At 36.7% G+C, this 14,739-nt stretch overlaps 1 protein-coding gene across 1 annotated transcript in view; it reads left to right on the top strand.

The window, feature by feature from the left end:
- Positions 1–13,224, top strand: part of LOC134825514 (uncharacterized) — a 68,804-nt gene extending 55,580 nt beyond the window's left edge. The window contains exon 6 of the mRNA XM_063837744.1: positions 12,584–13,224. The gene's annotated coding sequence lies outside the window, so the exon portion shown is untranslated. The remainder of the gene's footprint in view (positions 1–12,583) is intronic.
- Positions 13,225–14,739: the final 1,515 nt, after the last annotated feature.

Below are 14,739 nucleotides of genomic sequence, written 5' to 3'. Positions count from 1 at the left end.
GCGCAATTCAAAATTTAAATGAAAATTCTAAAGCAGAAGTGAACGTTATTCAAAAAATATATTTCCTCAACTGACTTGTTTTCTAAATGTTTAAATTTTATAAATAAATAGTCCATAATGTCTTGTTTCACTTATACCCGAAATACCATTTCTAAAGCACCACCCCAAGCCTGATATCAGCTGCAAGCACAAACATATAAATTGTTTAAAGATTTTCACACCATATTATTGAATAAATTGCATATTAGGATGTAAAAGTTTTAATATGTAATACATAACACATAATATATAATATAATACACGTTAATTAAAAGTAAAATGTCTAGTATTTGTGTTTGATTGTTATTATTAACTATTGATTAAGTTACGTTAGATTGAAATATTTGCTTAAAAAATTTGCCTTAACCGTCGCTGGCCTTAGGAACGATCCTTCGGCTTCTTGTAAAGCTCTTCCTTGAAAGTGCTGGTTTACATTGTAATGCAGGTAATGCCGAAGTAAAATAACAAAGGTGGTCGACTCATTCGATGGCCTTGTTGCGTCGCAACGAATCCTCATAAGATAAGATAAGATAGTTTGTGTGTTCTTATAGGCACATGTCATTTCCATCAAAGTTGAGTTCTGACCATTCATCAGTGTTTCCAGCTTTTTGAGCATTGAGTAGCATATTTTTAATGCGACCTTTAACAAGTGCAATTGGGGACGAGAAGTCAATCTTACTAGAAGGTTTAAGGAATTTATTCCACATATTCGAGGATTTATATACAAACAAATTGGTTGCAGCGGGGTTAATAAAGTAGTTATCACGTCGGGGTGACTTTTGAAATAAATTGTACATCAGTATTGGAGTGTGAAGTTTGATTATTTTAAACATTTCAAGTAGACAGTGGTACTTATACAAATTATGCACGCAGAGTATTTTGTTTCTGCTGAGAAGGGGTTTACTTGATTCTCGTTTATAGAAGTCGGCTCCAAGATTTTGGATCCAATTGGGCGGGTTCTAGCACATGTTTTGAACTTATTACTGTACGCCTCTTGATCACCAAATAGAATATGAGTGCACTTTTTTTGAATTTTAAATATTGGTTCAAGCCTATTGTTCGATATGCCTCCCCACACTGAGATACCATATCCTAGATGAGATTGAAGATTCGAAGAGGGTGTGGTAGAGGTCATTATACAGCTCTTTAGGTATACATCTTCTCATACGGCAGAGTTTACCGACTTCACACTTTAATTTAGAACTAAGATATGCAGTATGAGGTTTCCAGTTAAGGTTTTTATCTATAATAACGCCGAGGAATTTAGTTTCATCAACACGTTTAATGACTGTGTTATTCAACGTTAAAATAAGATCATTACTACTACTACTACTACTAGTTACATCCTTCTTTCCTGGTGTAAAGTGAATGTAACAGCATTTATTGATGTTAATGTGGAGAAGATTGCATTTCATATAATTGTAAACAGAATTCATTATAGTAGTATTAGCTTTTTGGTAGAGATTCTGGACAGATTTGTCGACTACAAATATATTGGTGTCATCAGCGAAAAGTATAAATTTTCCTAGGTCTGATGAGTTATAGATATCGTTTATGTAAATTATAAACAGTAGCGGTCCTAAAACACATTTGTGGTACTCCACAAATAACAGGTAGTTTATCAGATTCCTCACCTAAAACTGAAACGTACTGCTGTCTGTTAGACTTCCAATAAGCTCGTTTGCGTTACCTCTTATACCATATTTGTCAAGTTTTATGAGGAGTTTATCGTGACTGATAGTGTCAAATGCCTTTGATAAGTCGATAAAGATACCTAAAACATGTTGCTTTTCCTTTATATGGGAGTTTACATAGTCAACTGAGTAATTAAGGGCGTGGTTAGTTGAGTGACTCTTCCTAAAACCAAACTGGTTCTCAAACAAAACGTTCTGCGACACAAGAAAAAATGTACAAACGGGAATAGATTACTTTCTCAAATAACTTTCCGAACACAGCTAGGGTAGATACTGGCCTATAGTTTTCGAGATATTCTGTACCGTCTTTTTTGTATATAGGGCTAATTTTACCAATTTTCAGTCGGTCTGGAAAAGTTCCATTTCTCATGTGTTCATTAAATAATACTGACAGGAGTGGGCTTATAATCTTAGACGTTCGTTTGATGACGTGAATAGGGATGTCACTAGCTTTTTCCATTTTTGAGTTCGCTAATGATTTTCTCTATTTCTTCTGGTGTACAATCGCTGAGAAATATAATTGAGGTATTTGGCCTTGGTAAGTAGTCCGTAAAGCATCGAATTGGACTTAGTCTAATTTGACCGGTTGTACTGTATGATTCATTCAACTTAATTAATTACAGTGGGTGTGGCACGCCACTCCCTTTTTTTCACTATTGTCGCCATAAAGTGGGAACGCTTCCAGCTAGGAACTTCAAAATTTCTAGACACATTTGGCTTGATAATTGAAGTGCTTTCCCGAAATTTCAAGTTAGTTGTTCACAATTTAAGCGAGTTGTGACCCTTTTAAGAACTTGTAGATACGTGATCCAGCACTTAATCAGTGATATCTTCACTCAATCAATGATCTGATTGGTTGTAAACTGCTTATAGGACAGCAACCGAAGTAAAGCGCTATAAGTATAACGCAAATTTCTTCAGTTTTAAGGAACGTCAATTAAATATCAGTATTCACTCAAATTGATCAGATCGTCATCCACCAACAGGCTCGTTACCGCCTAATGAGTCTCATTGTTGCTCGCTAGCGAATAGTCCCGATGAGATTACTGATTAAAGTTATTAAAGGGTTGCATGTGGGCAGTTACACAACACTGAACTGTAAAACACGACACTGAACTGTAAAACACAACACAGAACTGTAAAACACAGCACTGAACTGTAAATCACAACGCTGAACTGTAAAACACAACACTGAACTGTAAAACACGACACTGAACTGTAAAACACAACACAGAACTGTAAAACACAGCACAGAACTGTAAGTCACAACACTGAACTGTAAATCACAACACTGAACTGTAAAACACGACACTGAACTGTAAAACACAACACAGAACTGTAAACACAACACTAAACTGTAAAACACAACACTGAACTGTATAACACAACACTGAACTGTAAATCACAACACTGAACTGTAAAACACAACACTGAACTGTAAAACACAACACTGAACTGTAAAACACAACACTGAACTGTAAAACACAACACTTTACTGCAAAACACAACACTGACCTGTGAAACACAACACTGGACTGTGAAACACAACACTGAACTGTGAAACACAACACGGAACTGTAAAACACAACACTGAACTGTAAAACACAGCACTGAACTGTAAAACACAACACTGAACTGTGAAACACAACACTGGACTGTGAAACACAACACTGAACTGTAAAACACAACAACGAACTGTATAACACAACACTGAACTGTAAAACACAACACTGAACTGTGAAACACAACACTGGACTGTGAAACACAACACTGAACTGTAAAACACAACACTGAACTGTAAAACACAGCACTGAACTGTAAATCATAACACTGAACTGTAAAACACAGCACTGAACTGTAAATCATAACACTGAACTGTAAAACACAACACTGCACTGTAAAACACAACACTGAACTGTAAAACACAACACTGAACTGTATAACACAACACTGCACTGTAAATCACAACACTGAACTGTAAAACACAACACTGAACTGTAAATCATAACACTGCACTGTAAATCACAACACTGAACTGTAAAACACAACACTTAACTGTAAATCATAGCACTGAACTGTAAAACACAGCACTGAAATGTAAATCATAACACTGAACTGTAAAACACAACACTGAACTGTAAAACACAGCACTGAACTGTAAATCATAACACTGAACTGTAAAACACAGCACTGAACTGTAAAACACAACACTGAACTGTAAAACATAACACTTAACTGTAAATCACAACACTGCACTGTAAAACACAACACTGCACTGTAAACACAACACTGAACTGTAAAACACAACACTGAACTGTATAACACAACACTGCACTGTAAAACACAACACGGAACTGTAAAACACAACACTGAACTGTAAAACACAGCACTGAACTGTAAATCATAGCACTGAACTGTAAATCATAACACTGAACTGTAAAACACAGCACTGAACTGTACAACACAACACTGAACTGTAAACACAACACGAAACTGTAAAACACAACACTGAACTGTAAAACACAACACTGAACTGTAAACACAACACGGAACTGTAAAACACAACACTGAACTGTAAATCATAGCACTGAACTGTAAAACACAACACTGAACTGTAAAACACAACACTGAACTGTAAATCACAACACTGAACTGTAAAACACAACACTGAACTGTAAAACACAACACTGCACTGTAAACACAACACTGAACTGTAAAACACAACACTGAACTGTAAATCACAACACTGAATTGTATAACACAGTACTGAACTGTAAACACAACACTGAACTGTAAACACAACACGAAACTGTAAAACACAACACTGCACTGTAAAACACAACACTGCACTGTAAATCACAACACTTTATTGCAAAACACAACACTGAACTGTAAAACACAACACTGAACTGTAAAATACAACACTGAACTGTAAAACACAACACTGGACTGTAAAACACAACACTGAACTGTAAAACACAACACTGAACTGTAAATCACAACACTGAACTGTAAAACACAACACTGAACTGTAAAACACAACACGGAACTGTAAAACACAACACTGAACTGTAAAACACAGCACTGAACTGTAAATCATAGCACTGAACTGTAAAACACAACACTGAACTGTAAAATACAACACTGAACTGTAAAACACAACACTGAACTGTAAAACACAACACTGCACTGTAAAACACAACACTGAACTGTAAAACACAACACTGAACTGTAAATCACAACACTGAACTGTAAAACACAACACTGAACTGTAAAACACAACACTGAACTGTAAAACACAACACTGAACTGTAAAACACAGCACTGAACTGTAAATCATAGCACTGAACTGTAAAACACAACACTGAACTGTAAAACACAACACTGAACTGTAAAACACAACACGGAACTGTAAAACACAACACTGAACTGTATAACACAGCACTGAACTATAAATCACAACACTGAACTGTAAATCACAACACTGAACTGTAAAACACAACACAGAACTGTAAATCACAACACTGAACTGTAAATCACAGCACTGAACTGTTAACACAACACTGAACTGTAAATCACAACACTGAACTGTAAAACACAACACTTAACTGTAAATCACAACACTGAACTGTAAAACACAACACGGAACTGTAAAACACAACACTGAACTGTAAATCACAACACTGAACTGTAAAACACAACACAGAACTGTAAATCACAACACTGAACTGTAAAACACAACACTGCACTGTAAAACACAACACTGAACTGTAAAACACAACACTGAACTGTAAATCACAACACTGAACTGTAAAACACAACACTGAACTGTAAAACACAACACGGAACTGTAAAACACAACACTGAACTGTAAAACACAGCACTGAACTGTAAATCATAGCACTGAACTGTAAAACACAACACTGAACTGTAAAACACAACACTGAACTGTAAAACACAACACGGAACTGTAAAACACAACACTGAACTGTAAAACACAACACTGAACTGTAAAACACAACACTGAACTGTTTAACACAACACTGAACTGTAAATCATAACACTGAACTGTAAAACACAACACTGAACTGTAAAACACAACACTGAACTGTAAAACACAACACTGAACTGTAAAACACAACACTGAACTGTAAAACACAACACTGAACTGTAAAACACAACACTGAACTGTAAAACACAACACTGAACTGTAAAACACAACACTGAACTGTAAAACACAACACTGAACTGTAAAACACAACACTGAACTGTAAAACACAACACTGAACTGTAAATCATAACACTGAACTGTAAAACACAACACTGAACTGTAAAACACAACACTGAACTGTAAATCATAACACTGAACTGTAAAACACAACACTGAACTGTAAAACACAACACTGAACTGTAAATCACAACACTGAACTGTAAAACACAGCACTGAACTGTAAAACACAGCACTGAACTGTAAAACACAACACTGAACTGTAAAACACAACACTGAACTGTAAAACACAACACTGAACTGTAAAACACAACACTGAACTGTAAAACACAGCACTGAACTGTTTAACACAACACTGAACTGTAAAACACAACACTGAACTGTAAAACACAACACTGAACTGTAAAACACAACACTGAACTGTAAATCATAGCACTGAACTGTAAAACACAACACTGAACTGTAAAACACAGCACTGAACTGTAAAACACAACACTGAACTGTAAAACACAACACGGAACTGTAAAACACAACACGGAACTGTAAAACACAGCACTGAACTGTATAACACAACACTGAACTGTAAAACACAACACTGAACTGTAAAACACAACACTGAACTGTAAAACACAACACTGAACTGTAAAACACAACACTGAACTGTAAAACACAACACTGAACTGTAAAACATAGCACTGAACTGTAAAACACAACACTGAACTATTAATCATAACACTGAACTGTAAAACACAACACTGAACTGTAAAACACAACACTGAACTGTATAACACAACACTAAACTGTAAATCACAACACTGAACTGTAAATCACAACACTAAACTGTAAAACACAACACTGAACTGTAAAACACAACACTGCACTGTAAAACACAACACTGAACTGTAAAACACAACACTGAACTGTAAATCACAACACTGAACTGTACAACACAGTTACTGACTACTAAAATTTCTCTAGGTAACTACCAGTAAAGATGTCTGACCAGAGCACTGAACTGTACGTAGCAGCTGAGGAGGGTAAAACAGACGTTGTAAAAGAGCTGTTAACACACCGTGATATTGATGTTAATAAGGGGGGTGAGTGGGGTACACCACTGTACATAGCAGCTAAGCAGGGTAAAACAGACGTTGTAAAAGAGCTGTTAAAACACCCTGATATTGATGTTAATAAGGGGGGTGAGTGGGGTACACCACTGTACATAGCAGCTTGGCATGGTCACACAGAGGTTGTAAAAGAGCTGTTAAAACACAGTGATATTGATGTTAATAAGGGGGATGAGTGGGGTACACCACTGTACATAGCAGCTCAGCATGGTCACACAGAGGTTGTAAAAGAGCTGTTAACACACCGTGATATTGATGTTAATAAGGGGGATCAGATAGGTACACCACTGTACATAGCAGCTGAGAAGGGTCACACAGATGTTGTAAAAGAGCTGTTAACACACAGTAATATTGCTGTTAACGAGGAGGGTTTGTTAGGTACACCACTGTACATAGCAGCTCTGCTGGGTCGCACAGAGGTTGTAAAAGAGCTGTTAGCACACCGTGATATTGCTGTTAACGAGGAGGGTGTGTTAGGTACACCACTGTACAGAGCAGCTCTGCTGGGTCGCACAGAGGTTGTAAAAGAGCTGTTAACACACAATAATATTGATGTTAATAAGGGGGATGAGTGGGGTACACCACTGTACCTAGCAGCTAGAGAGGGTCACACAGAGGTTTTAAAAGAGCTGTTAACACACCCTGATATTGATGTTAATAAGGGGGTTGAGTCAGGTATACCACTGTCCATAGCAGCTGAGAAGGGTCACACAGAGATTGTAAAACAGCTGTTAACACACCGTGATATTAATGTTAACAGGAAGGGTGTGTCAGGTACACCACTGTACAGAGCAGCTGAGTGGGGTCGCACAGATGTTGTAAAAGAGCTGTTAACACACTGTGATATTGCTGTTAATAAGGGGGATGAGTCAAGTACACCACTGTACATAGCAGCTGAGAAGGGTCACACAGAGATTGTAAAACAGCTGTTATCACACCGTGATATTGCTGTTAACAAGGGGGGTGTGTTAGGTACACCACTGTACAGAGCAGCTAAGTGGGGTCGCACAGATGTTGTAAAAGAGCTGTTAACACACAGTAATATTGATGTTAAATTGGAGAATAAGGAAGGTGACACTCCCCTCCTGAAAGCTGCTAGGATGGGTTATTTGGACATTGTGAAACAAATGTGCCAAGTCGATGGCGTGGATAAGAACCACGTTAATAATTTAGGTTATACCCCCTTTCTCGCTGCTGCTGAGCAAGGTCATGCTCATATAGTTAAATACCTTCACCAATTAGGCTGTGTCAATATGGAGCAAGTGGATAACAACCAGGCAAAATATGTGTTCTATAGAAGTTCCGTCTTCAAAACACTTGTTGAAATCTTCGTAGATCCAGAGGTTCATGACACACAGTTATCAAGTTTATTGAATCCTTTGTACGTAAGTTTGCAGGCTAACATCAAATGTGACTGTGGTGAGGTCGAGTCTCCAGATCCCATCAATGTAAGCCTTCCAAATGAGGTCGAGTCTCCAGACAGTCCAAAGAAATCCAAAGAAGCTAAGAAGTCTAAAGAAGCGATCGAAAAAGACGCTTTTAAAAAGTTTCTTCGAGAAACATTGGGAGGGGCTATTTTCGAAAGATTTTCCGCCAAAATAGATAGAATTTCAGATGAAGGATATGAAGGAGACATTGACGCAAAACTTGTAGCAAAAAGTATTGCTAAAACCTATTCGAAGAAGAACGATCAAGGATGCTGCGCTCCCATAGAAAATGTTAAAGAGGACATCGAAAAGTGTCTGTTTTCTGCATGCATTAGCAAGTTTTCGCACAAGTGTAGAGTTCGAGGAAGCTTGGACTATTTTACTTGCTTATTTGCAATATTAATTCATATCTCCGATATTGCTTCTGATGTTTATGTAGGCTTTAAAACGCTAAAAGGTTTTTCTTCAAGATTAGGGATACTAATGCTAGTCCTTGTTTTTGTGACGTTGTTCCACGAGAATATCCGCTCTTCAATTTCAACATTTGCTACTGGGATAGAGCAACTCCGAACAAATCTTGGAAAATTTGCATTAACAACAGAAGATTGGAAAGGTTCTGAACTAAACTATGAATGGCGGTGGCCATTTAAATATCTAGGACGATTCTTTTGGCCGTTCAAAGTAAAAGGACGTACATCAATATTAACATCTGTTAGAGCCGCATTTCTCAACGTACTCTCGATATTTTGGCTCCGTCCAGTTGTTGATCGTCTGCAATTTCTCACGCACTCACCTTCTAAATTACGAGTCATCTATAGGCAGCAGGCCAAAGACAAATCTCTTGCCCAATACTATATGATAACGGAACAGATTCCTGAGCTTCTTATCCAGTTTTACATTTTTCAGATCTACTTCAACATTTTGAGGAAAGATGGGGATTTCACAAGCTCTGGATGTACGGACTATCATAGTTTCGATTACGATTCAGGGGATTTTGAGTGTGTCGAAAACCTACTGAGATTAAAGATATGCGCGTCATGGGTGGAAGTATATTCAATGATAGTGCCGTTTGTGAAGATTCCCAACAGCGTGATCGGTTTGGAAGTGATACTTCGGAAACTCCATCCAGCAACACCAAAGATGTCTACTGTTGCTCTCGTGCTATTGTATATAGCTTACGTTCTGATGATCCCTTCTAGACTCTTCCTATTTGCAGCAGTAATGCACTCAGTCCCCAATCACTTCTATTTTGTTGGATATCTTGGATTGTCAACTTTAGTTTGGTTTGTTGTTAATAAGATCACGATAAGTAGAGCAAGCAAGCCTGAGAAAAGACCAAGTTCAAAGGATAAAGAAAAAGATCTTACGATACTACGACGTATTGGTGATATGTGGTCTCTCCTGCTATTCAGTTTTAGAGATGTTATTGTCATTTCGCTACGTCGACCGAATGCATATCTTATTTCCCCCTCAGAAGTAGGCTACAAAACTTTAAGGACCTGGAAAGAGATGATGCTCATATCAACCTACATGTTTGTCGAGGGAGTTATAGGCGCGGTTTATGTTGAGAATAACTACCCCTGCGGTAGGAATACTGATATCTTCAAATACCAGGGATGGCTCTACCTAACACTACTAATTATTTCAACTACCCTCATAACTTTGCTTTCTTACATTCTCCAGGTCAATAAAACGAACTTTAAAAACTTCCGAATGAAGTCAGCCTTTATCTGTGGATATGGGTTAATAATGTGGTACATGGTAGGTTCTTTAATCTCCAGGACAAGATTTAGCCTGATGGAGCCGAAATGGGTGACCATCGTATTAGTGATCCTGATGATTATCTTTCTTGTAGCAGCTATATTGTTAAGAATGTTTAGCGAAGCAAAACTTCCGAAAAATGGGAACGATGAAGAACAAAAAGAACAAGCTTCCGCCTGCTGTCCAATCTCTTATTTCAAAAAGTCTTGCTCTAAATCTATCTGTTGCAGATGTAAGACTACTTCAGATGAACTTCCTTTGTCAACCCTGCCACTATCAACTCAGACTCATGGTAGTGAAACTGAAACGGAACGCAGCACACTTCTAGCAACCATACAGGAAGAGGAAATCAGTGATATTGAAGCTCAGAATGTAGAAGCTGACATTACACCAGCAGAAGACGAACACAGGGTATTCCAAGACTCGCATGTATAGTTTAAAAGCTTTATTTATGTATTTTATTATTATGTTTTATTTATTATTTGTAAATGATGCCTATCGTATCATTCAAATGTTTCAAGAACCCACCTTGAAGAAGACACATATATCTAATCTAAGGATGAGAACCGGAGTTCACAACTTTCATCAGAAGTGCTTCCTCTATAAGGGAAACAATTCCATACTTTTCACGGATACAAAGATGATATTTTTATCCTTTCACCTTAATCTTATTATCATTAGTTCTCTTTTACTTTCTTTTTCCTTCTCAACTTAACACTATCCAACCCGACTCTTTAAAGACAAAAACCTCCGCAAGCAACTCAAGAATCGCTACATTTGAGTTCTCAAATAACAGGTAATTTTAATTTTCGTTCATCACCACTTGCTTTTAATGATCCTAAGATTCGTTACAAATTGCACTTTAGGTTACTAACTTTGTTTCGTTCATCAAAATGATACGAGTTCATGTTGATGTAGGTTTTTTAAGTATTCTATAATTCCGGTATTTACTAAATAGCAAAAGGGACAAGCCAGTAGAAAGTCAGGAAATAACCTTGTTTTATCTAATTTGTTTCTCACTAGGCGAGGATCAGTGAAAAGCAGTGATCAGGAGCAGTTTACTTGTGGTTTAGTTGGTCGCTATGGTAACCCTAGACACTCACGTTTAATTGATCCTGTTGAGACACCTGCACTAATTTGGTAAATTGAGATTAAAGTGGGTGGATCACGTATATATGAACTGTTTTAAATAATTTTAAAATAAGTTTCCAGTAAGTTTGGAAACATGTCTCTCATAAAGATTTCTATTATTATCATGATTATAAAGACATTTCCTATTGCATAAATATAGCTTAATTATGTATCTATACAATAACATCTCAGGAGATAGTAATGTGACTGAAAGGCGACTGAAAGACACGTGATGCCCATATAAGGACACTTATCTTCCAAATCACCTCCATCATTATCTCCTGTACTCCTTCACTGATACTACAGGTTGGAATTATGGTTATGTTGAATTAATCACATCTACGTATTGCTTTCAATGATATTATATTCAGTGAAAAATCAATTTGGTAGTCAGGATTCAATATATCCCTTGTATGGGCATCACGTGCCATTAGTATACCATAATTTCGGAATTTCGCTGGATTGTACAACTTTCGTCTTGGTAGATTCCAAACACAAGGAAATTTTTCCTTTGGTTGGTAATATACTCAATGATGGAAGTATAGTGTATTGGCTATGCCCCGCTTACTAGTTTAGCTCTTTCTAGTCCCCTGCTACACGGCATGTAAACAGGGATTGGCTAGTTAGAGGCGGTCCGTGTAGGCCTTACACTGTGCTTTCAGCAATACTCATAAGATCTCTATATAGGTAACCACGGTTACCATGGTTACTGTTGTTGTTCCAATACGAGCACCACCACCATGTTGAACTTTTCAATTAATGTTTGATAAAGCCTAAGGTGTTTGTAATAGGAGATGGTCGATAATTTACCCGTATAATATATTATACCCTTACTGTTTCAGAGAAGAAAGCGGTGTTTATATCCCTTATATGGGTATCACGTGTTTGTGAGTCAAGAACTTCTTTTTGTGTTGGAGCTAACTTCACTTCCTCATTGAACAAAAGGTGAGTTTCAATTTTAGCAGATTATACTTTAATCAATGTCATCATCAACATTAATCAATTAAATGAAATCAATGAATGTAATAAGTTAAATCCTTTTCAATTTCATTTTTAGCCTTTCTGGTGAAAACTTTACATCGTGGCAAAATAATAATTTTCTGTCTGAAAATTTTGAGTTTGTCCAGATTAGTACTGTAGTTTTTGAACAAAAAACCTGTTAAACTTTATTTTCCTCAGGTTATGAGCGCTGCCAACTTTAACATCCTTCCAAAGAATACACTGCCACCCTTTCCACTCCTCTTCATCATATCTTCCGTTCCTTCCTAAGAAGATTGACCTCTGTGAAAAAGACAATTGTTCCTGGTTCCATCATCTTAAGTAAAATATATCTGCATTCGCTGATTGTGCGATATATTCCGTCTGGTTACATGATATTAAAAATGTGGGGTAAATCAATATTTATGTCTAAGAATTGAGTTGTCAGAACAATGAACATTTAGCTATAGGTTTTTATTGTAAGTCTAGCTGTGAGTTAATAAATTTTACTAAGTTTTTAAATCCAGCTGCACTGCTATAGTCAATAGTCACCGTCCAGTAAAAATGTAAACTTTTTATTAATATCATTCAGATATGATATTGTTCCGTATATCTACGTTTTCAGCTGTTTTAGCTAGGTTATGTAACCTCAATTAACTTTCGTCAAATTACCTAATTAAATTATTATTGCCTAACTATCCTATAGGGTGTTATTGGATACTTCCAATACTATTTTGCCTTAAAATAACACTTTTAGTCTATGTTAGAAATTTTCTAACTGATATGTTTGTAAAAGTGTTAAACTGTTTTATATTTGACCGATCATAATCAGACTATATCAGGGTATTTTTAAACAGTTGTTAATTATTAATTTTATTTGTAAAGCTACTTTAATTTTGCGGTTTTGATAATGTGGTTAGTCCACAGGGTTGTTATAAATTTAACAACTTCAACGTTGTTTTTTATGGCTTGGTATAATAACCTTCAGAACTAATATACGTAATAGTTTTCTTTGTAATACAAACTTAAATTACTAGAGCGAGGATAATAACGAAAATTAAGTATTTTCCGAGAATTTTCAAAATAATATGTACTTTAATTGCTTTGAGCCATCAGAATATTTTAAGACTAAGCGGTATACAAATATTATGAATAAAAATATAATATGAATACAAATCACTTGGAATACTTTTCCATGAGAGAATAATAACCCCAAAACGCTAATGTCTTCTTTCTCTTTGAAACCATAACACTAAGGGGCCGTTCACATACCACTTGGAATACTTTTCCATTAGAGAATAATAACCCCAAAACGCTAATGTCTTGTTTCTCTTTGAAACCTTGACACACGCTGCAACCCCTTTTGATCGCGCGCGGCCGGCCGGCGTGCACGCTTCGCGTGCACGAGAGGTATACAACGTGTAGCAATTGAAACCATAACACTAAGGGGCCGTTCACATATTACGTAATCACTTTTTGGCCAATTCTTAACCCCCTCTCCCCTCCGCAATCATTTTTAAACATATTCATTGTGTCAAAATTACACTAGCGTAATCATTTGGAACCCCCCCTCCCCCTCGGCTGATTACGTATTATGTGAAGTGTGAACGACCCCTAACTCCATAACTTCTCTTTGAAACTATAAAAGTATTACTATTACTATTAGTATTCACTATTACGTTACCAATTACTTGTTGATTTTATATTATTATCTTTTTAGAGTTCGATCCAAACAGAATTGAGTCTATCTGGCGAAAAGCAATAGTTGACTGTAACAAACCCACGATCAGGAGGCAGATAATAACTCTTTGACCTCTCTCTTTCTCTCTTTGGCCTGTCAGGAAGTGAACTTATTAGTATCAGGAATGATCTGTAGCTCTAAAATTGAATCGTGTCAAAATCGCCAGTTTCAGGGTCTGAAGGTGAAGCTGACCTTTCAGGAAAATTTATTCGGAAGCAGAGATTACCCTTTGATTCCAGATTCACCACTAGAGGATTTCGGTTTTTTCTGTTTGCTGCTCCTGAGATCATCACATATTGATTTTTTATAGGGAAGTTTCAAGCTTGGACTTGGAGAGGAGTTTGACCCTTGGGGCCAATTAATTTGCTGTTAATTCTAACTTCTCTGCTATGTAATCGGCCTGACCATGTGTGGACTGTGGATGTCTGCTCATGATGAATCTATTATTAACACGCTTCTTATCTGGTTGGAAATCAAGTTGATGACCATCCTGAACTCTGCTTTTACAAAACAAACCAAATTTATTGACAACAAGCCTGAATAGAAAAAAAACATTTGACGGAGTATTTTCTGGACCAGAAACGTAAAATCGGTTATCAGAAAACCTCATGAAACA

The sequence above is a fragment of the Bolinopsis microptera genome, chromosome 13 (assembly GCF_026151205.1).
Source record: "Bolinopsis microptera isolate Bmic1 chromosome 13, MBARI_Bmic_1.0, whole genome shotgun sequence".
NCBI lineage: Eukaryota > Metazoa > Ctenophora > Tentaculata > Lobata > Bolinopsidae > Bolinopsis > Bolinopsis microptera.
The sequence above is the reverse complement of the archived record's forward strand: the minus strand, read 5'-3'. Positions and strand labels throughout refer to the sequence as shown.